The following is a 7,396-nucleotide window of genomic DNA, read 5'->3' as shown; positions in this document are numbered from 1 at the left end:
ATGTCATTGCAAGTTGCCATCTTGCAAAACACATCAAACAGCAAAGAAGAGTAGAAGACATAATTAGAAGACAATACGAAAACATGAAAAAAAAGTAAAGAAGTTTGCTTACCCAATTTGCAATGCATTTGGTTCCCATTTGCAATATGGTTTAGCAATCTCGGTTCTCAAACTACCAACCCCAATGTGACACCATATTACAAATACAACACATGATTAGTTGACAACATCATATAGTCTACTAAGAACATGATAAATACGAGCTAGCAAGGCTCAGATGGCCACATAGTCAAACTGTTCAAATGGCAAATAGGCAGTTCAAAAGTACATTACATAACAGCTAGAAATATAAAATGAGAGAACGACTGATGGAGTGATGGTCTCATTCTCTCATGGCTGAAGCCTAAAGGATGAGTGAATGATTGAATGTGTGAAGCAGGCGACTCAAGTGAGAAAATCAATTATTTCCTCCTCCAATTATGGTCCATCAAGTGAAGATCTGCACCTTCAAGCATGCCAACACCCACAAAAGTCTCAACTTCATCTCCCACAATGTCCCACATTTGGCTTGCCCTAGTTCGATATGCTTGAGAATTCCTAGAAAGCAGGCGGTGGTTGTTGTGTGTGAACATCAAATCAGAAGCTCGAGCAGGAGTTAGCTTGTTTTTGTAGCAATATGGATGAAACCATATGTGCTCCAGTTCCTCTCACGGGAAGAGGAAGATTCAGGCTGCCCAAGTACCTTCAATGCTAATGAAAATAATAGCCTTGTGCTTACTCCATGAGTGCCCCACCATTGCTTAGGTTCAAAATCAGCTCTATCTTCAATAGCTAGATTTTCAAAGGCATTCATGAAAAGAGCAAAGCCAGCAATTTCTTTCTTGATAGTTTTGAAATCATCTTCATCTAGATAGAACTTCTGAAAGCATTTGTTTCTCATTTATGTAACTTCATGGTCATCATTGGAGCTGATACGGTCAAGGATTTCATATCCAACTTGGACTATAGTACTTATGATATGAAGTAAATAAAATCAACAAGCATCTTCAAGTTGAGAACTTTGAATGACAAACAAGAAACAACAACATCTATGTATCACTTCAGATTATACGTTAGATTTAGTGAGCGAGCCAGGCCTCTTAGTCCAACGGGAAACAAGGATCTCTTTAATAATGCCATACAAGATACACTCTTCATGATGCTACTTTCCTTCAAATCGATATATATGATAGGTATTTTGACCTATGAACATGAGAACAAATAAAATCAGCATGTTGATGAAAGATGCAAGAAGCCAAGAATCCTTTATCATCTCTATCATGGAATCCCACATTTCATAAATCAAATGGAGATATGGCTTGCCCGTGTCGGCCAACCTTTATCATTGCATAAATAGGGTCGGTGGAAGAAACATTGTGTTCAATTCTATCCCACCACGGATCATTGAGAAAACGCTCCTTCACCCTTTGAGCTTTATTCTAAAAAGCACGAACATGGGGACAGAAAGATAGGGGGTATGTATACAAGGACATGGGATACGTCATTTCCCAACAAAAATATTCAGGGATACAGTGAGTATATATAATATAAAATAAAAGAATGGCATGTAATATAGAGTATTTTCGGTGACCAAAAATATGCCATTTAGGGATGCTCTTGTACTTTGCTTCAAAAGCACTGACGATGACCACTCGAATCACATTCTCAGCTCCAACTTCCTCAATCACTTCCTTTAGCTTCTCAAAGGTATATTAATTACTTTTTATCTAGCAATGAAGACAAGTCAAAAGGTCAACAAGCAATATATGCAACAAATCAAACAAAAAGACAAACTAAATTACCTAGGTACTAACATTTTACCTCCCCCTCGATGAAAATTGCCTTTAAGAACATTGGACCACCTTTGTCACTACCATGAAGTTTAAAATGTGTCGCCTTTGAGCATTATACCAACCTGTTGGAAATATGCCCTAGAGGCAATAATAAATTAGTTATTATTATTATATTTCCTTGTTCATGATAACCGTTTCTTATCCATGCTAGAATTGTATTGATAGGAAACTCAGATACATGTGTGGATACATAGACAACACCATGTCCCTAGTAAGCCTCTAGTTGACTAGCTTGTTGATCAATAGATGGTTACGGTTTCCTGACCATGGACATTGGATGTCGTTGATAACGGGATCACATCATTAGGAGAATGATGTGATGGACAAGACCCAATCCTAAGCCTAGCACAAGATCGTGTAGTTTGTATGCTAAAGCTTTTCTAATGTCAAGTATCATTTCCTTAGACCATGAGATTGTGCAACTCCCGGATACTGTAGGAATGCTTTGGGTGTACCAAACATCACAACGTAACTGGGTGGCTATAAAGGTGCACTACGGGTATCTCCGAAAGTGTCTATTGGGTTGGCACGAATCGAGACTAGGATTTGTCACTCCGTGTAACGGAGAGGTATCTCTGGGCCCACTCGGTAGGACATCATCATAATGTGCACAATGTGACCAAGGAGTTGATCATGGGATGATGTGTTACCGAACGAGTAAAGAGACTTGCCGGTAACGAGATTGAACAAGGTATCGGGATACCGACGATCGAAACTCGGGCAAGTATCATACCAGTAGACAAAGGGAATTGTATACGGGATTGATTGAATCCTTGACATCATGGTTCATCCGATAAGATCATTGTGAAACATGTGGGAGCCAACATGGGTATTCAGGTCCCGCTGTTGGTTATTGACCAGAGAGATGTCTCGGTCATGTCTGCATGATTCTCGAGCTCGTAGGGTCTACACACTTAAGGTTTGATGACGCTAGGGTTATAGGGAAGGTATGTACGAGGGGGCTGTGCGCCCCCCTCACCTATTCCCACGTGACCAGGGGGTTTGGGGCGCCCCATCTAGGGTTCCCACCTCTTGGCTTGGGGGCCAAGTCACCCAAGGGGGAGATCCCATCTGCCCTGGCCGCCGCCCCCCCTAGGGGAAACCCTAGGGCGCCTCCCCCTTCCCCTTGCCCCTATATATATTGGAGGTTTTGGGGCTGCCCAACACACGAGTCTCTCTCTCCCAAGGCGCAGCCCTACCTCTCTCCCTCCTCGTCTCTCATAGTGCTTGGCGAAGCCCTGCTGGAGTACCGCGCTCCTCCACCACCACCACGTTGTCGTGCTGCTGCTGGACGGACTCTTCCCCAACCTCTCCCTCTCTCCTTGCTGGATCAAGGCATGGGAGACGTCACTGGGCTGCACGTGTGTTGAACGCGGAGGCGCTGTTGTTCGGCGCTTAGATCGGAATCGACCATGATCTGAATCGCCACGAGTACGACTACCTCATCCGCGTTCTTGCAACGCTTCCGCTTAGCGATCTACAAGGGTATGTAGATGCACTCCCCTTCCCCTCGTTGCTAGATTACTCCATAGATTGATCTTGATGATGCGTAGAAAATTTTAAATTTCTGCTACGATCCCCAACAGTGGTATCAGAGCCAGGTTTATGCGTAGTTTCTATGCACGAGTAGAACACAAGTTGTTGTGGGCATCGATTTTGTCAATTTACTTGCCGTTACTAGTCTTATCTTGATTCGGCGGCATCGTGGGATGAAGCGGCCCGGATCGACCTTACATGTACACTTACGTGAGACAGGTTCCACCGACTGACATGCACTAGTTGCATAAGGTGCCTAGCGGGTGTCTGTTTCTCCCACTTTAGTTGGATCGGATTCGATGAAAAGGGTCCTTATGAAGGGTAAATCAAAATTGTCATATCACGTTGTGGTTTTGGTGTAGGTAAGAAACGTTCTTGCTAAGAAACCTATAGCAGCCATGTAAAAAAAAATTTGCAACAACAATTAGAGGACGTCTAACTTGTTTTTGCAGCATATGCCGTGTGATGTGATATGGCCAAAAGGATGTGATGAATGATATATGTGATGTATGAGATTGATCATGTTTTTGTAATAGGAATCACGACTTGCATGTCGATGAGCATGACAACCAGCAGGAGCCATAGGAGTTGTCTTAATTTATTTATGACCTGCGTGTCAACATAAACGTCATGTAATTACTTTACTTTATTGCTAAACCGTTAGCCATAGTAGTAGAAGTAATAGTTGACGAGACAACTTCATGAAGACACGATGATGGAGATCATGATGATGGAGATCATGGTGTCATGCCGGTGACGATGATGATCATGGCGCCCCGAAGATGGAGATCAAAAGGAGCAAAATGATATTGGCCATATCATGTTACTATTTGATTGCATGTGATGTTTATCATGTCTTACATCTTATTTGCTTAGAACGACGGTAGCTTAAATAAGATGATCCCTCGCAATAATTTCAAGAAAGTGTTCCCCCTAACTGTGCACCGTTGCTAAGGTCCATTGTTCCGAAGCACCATGTGATGATCGGGTGTGATAGGTTCTAACGTTCGCATACAACGGGTGTAAGCCAGATCTACACACGTAATACACTTAGGTTGACTTGACGAGCCTAGCATGTACAGACATGGCCTCGGAACACGAAAGAACGAAAGGTCGAACATGAGTCGTATAGAAGATATGATCAACATGAAAATGTTCACCGATGATGACTAGTCCATCTCACATGATGATCGGACACGGCCTAGTTGACTCGGATCATGTATCACTTAGATGACTAGAGGGATGTCTATCTGAGTGGGAGTTCATTATATAATTTGATTAGATGAACTTATTTATCATGAACAATAGTCTAAATTGTCTTTGCAAAAAGGGTTGTAGATCAATAGCTCGCGTTGTAGCTCCCTGTTTCAATATGTTCCTAGATAAAGATTAAGTTGAAAGATAAGCAATGATGTGGACTAGGTCCGTTGCCTGAGGAGTGTCCTCACTGCTACACAGAAGGCTTATGTCTTTGATGCACCGCTCGGTGTGCTAACCCCTCTAGCGTCGTCTGTGGATGTTATGAACATCTGACAGATACGTCCTGATGACTAATTGATAGTTAAGTGCGCCATACTTTACGGCATAGAATCGGCATTCCAATGACGTTTTGAACGCCATAGAACATATGAGATGTTCCAAGAGCTGAAATTGGGATTTTAGGCTCATGCCCGTGTTGAGAGGTATGAGACCTCTGACAAGTTCTTTGCCTACAAGATGGAGGAGAATAGCTCAGCTAGTAAGCAGGTGCTCAGAATGTCTGGGTGCTACAATCACTTGAATCAAGTGGGAGTTAAACTTCCAGATAAGATAGTGATTGATAGATTTCTCTAGTCACTATCACTAAGCTACTAGATCTTCATGATGAACTATGACATGCAAGGGATGGAGATGATCCCGGAGCTGTTTGCGGTGCTTAAGACCGCAAAAAGTAGAAATCAAGAAGGAGCATCAAGTGTTGATGGTTTAACAAGACCACTGGTTTCAAGAAGGGCAAGGGCTAGAAGGAAAACTTCATGAATGGCAAACCAGTTGCCGCTCCAGTGAAGGAACCCAAGGTTGAACCCAAACCCGAGACTAAGTGCTTCTATTGTAAGGGGAACGGTCACTGGTAGCGGAACTACCCCAAATGCATGGTAGATAACAAGGCTGGCAACTTCAACAAAGTATATACGTGTTATTTGTTGGAAATATGCCCTAGAAGCAATAATAAAAGCATTATTATTATATTTCCTTGTTCATGATAATTGTCTTTATTCATGCTATAATTGTGTTATCCGGAAATCGTAATACATGTGTGAATAACAGACACCAACATGTCCCTAGTAAGCCTCTAGTTGACTAGCTCGTTGATCAATAGATAGTCATGGTTTCCTGACTATGGACATTGGATGTCATTGATAACGAGATCACATCATTAAGAGAATGATGTGATGGACAAGACCCAATCCTAAACATAGCATAAGATCGTATAGTTCGTTTGCTAGAGTTTTCCAATGTCAAGTATCCTTTCCTTAGACCATGAGATCGTGTAACTCCCGGATACCGTAGGAGTGCTTTGGGTGTACCAAACGTCACAACGTAACTGGGTGACTATAAAGGTATACTACGGGTATCTCCGAAAGTGTCTGTTGGGTTTACACGGATCGAGACTGGGATTTGTCACTCCGTATGACGGAGAGGTATCACTGGGCCCACTCGGTAATGCATCATCATTATGAGCTCAAAGTGACCAAGTGTCTGGTCACGGGATCATGCATTACGGTACGAGTAAAGTGATTTGCCTGTAACGAGATTGAACGAGGTATTGGGATACCGACAATCGAATCTCGGGCAAGTAACATACCGATTGACGAAGGGAATTGTATACGGGGTTGTTTGAATCCTCGACATCGTGGTTCATCGATGAGATCATCGAGGAGCATGTGGGAGCCAACATGGGTATCCAGATTCCGCTGTTGGTTATTGACTGGAGAGCGATCTCGGTCATGTCTACATGTCTCCCGAACCCGTAGGGTCTACACACTTAAGGTTCGGTGACGCTAGGGTTGTGAAGATATGTATATGCAGTAACCCGAATGTTGTCGGAGTCCCGGATGAGATCCCGAACGTCACGAGGAGTTTCGGAATAGTCCGGAGGTAAAGAATTATATATAGGAAGTGCTGTTTCGGCCATCGGGGCAAGTTTCGGGGTCACCGGTATTGTACCAGGACCACCGGAAGGGTCCCGGGGGTCTACCGGGTGGGGCCACCCATCCCGGAGGGCCCCATGGGCCAAAGTGGGGAGGGGAACTAGCCCATAGTGGGCTGGTGTGCCCCCCTAGGCCCACCCCATGCGCCTAGGGTTGAAACCCTAGGGGTGGGGGGCGCCCCACCTTGGCTTGGGGGCCACTCCAGCCCTGGCTGCCGCCCCCCCTAGGAGATCCCATCTCCTAGGGCCGGCGCCCCCCTAGGGGGCCTATATAAAGGGAGGGGGGAGGGGGGCAGCCGCACCCTGCATCCCTGGCGCCTCCCTCTCCCCTGCTACACCTCTCTCCCTCGTAGTACACGGTGAAGCCCTGCTACTGTGACGCCCTGCATCCACCACCACGCCGTCGTGCTGCTGGATCTCCATCAACCTCTCCTCCCCCCTTGCTGGATCAAGAAGGAGGAGACGTCATCCTCTCCGTACGTGTGTTGAACGCGGAGGTGCCGTCCGTTCGGCGCTTGGTCATCGGTGATTTGGATCACGTCGTGTACGACTACCTCATCCCCGTTCTTTGAACGCTTCCGCTCGCGATCTACAAAGGTATGTAGATGCAATCCAATCACTCGTTGCTAGATGGACTCATAGATGGATCTTGGTGAAACCGTAGGAAATTTTTTTGTTTTCTGCAACGTTCCCCAACAGTGGCATCATGAGCCAGGTCTATGCGTAGTTCTTCTTGCGCGAGTAGAACACAATTTGTTGTGGGCGTAGATGTTGTCAA

This window comes from Triticum aestivum, chromosome 7A, assembly GCF_018294505.1.
Source record: "Triticum aestivum cultivar Chinese Spring chromosome 7A, IWGSC CS RefSeq v2.1, whole genome shotgun sequence".
NCBI classification, from domain to species: Eukaryota; Viridiplantae; Streptophyta; class Magnoliopsida; order Poales; family Poaceae; genus Triticum; species Triticum aestivum.
Note: the sequence above shows the minus strand (reverse complement) of the source record.